This window comes from Aethalodelphis obliquidens, unplaced genomic scaffold (assembly GCF_003676395.1).
Source record: "Aethalodelphis obliquidens isolate GAN/ISIS:26980383/991018 unplaced genomic scaffold, ASM367639v1 scaffold3, whole genome shotgun sequence".
In the NCBI taxonomy this organism is placed as follows: Eukaryota; Metazoa; Chordata; class Mammalia; order Artiodactyla; family Delphinidae; genus Aethalodelphis; species Aethalodelphis obliquidens.
Genome location: NW_020837947.1, coordinates 34,414,214 through 34,414,414, shown reverse-complemented (window position 1 = coordinate 34,414,414; position 201 = coordinate 34,414,214).

Here is a 201-nt window from a genome sequence, read left to right as displayed (position 1 = left end):
ACTGCATTAGAATAAAAGACACTGCTATCACCCAGGAAATTCCAAGGGATTTAGGAACTCTGTGTCAGGAATAGGGTCAAACACCAAATATTAGACAAAAGGACACTCCTAGTTCTTTTAACACTTAGGAAGTTCTAAGAATTTTAGGAGATTTGTGCCAGGAACCCGGGGCAGATATATACATGTGTGTATATATATATA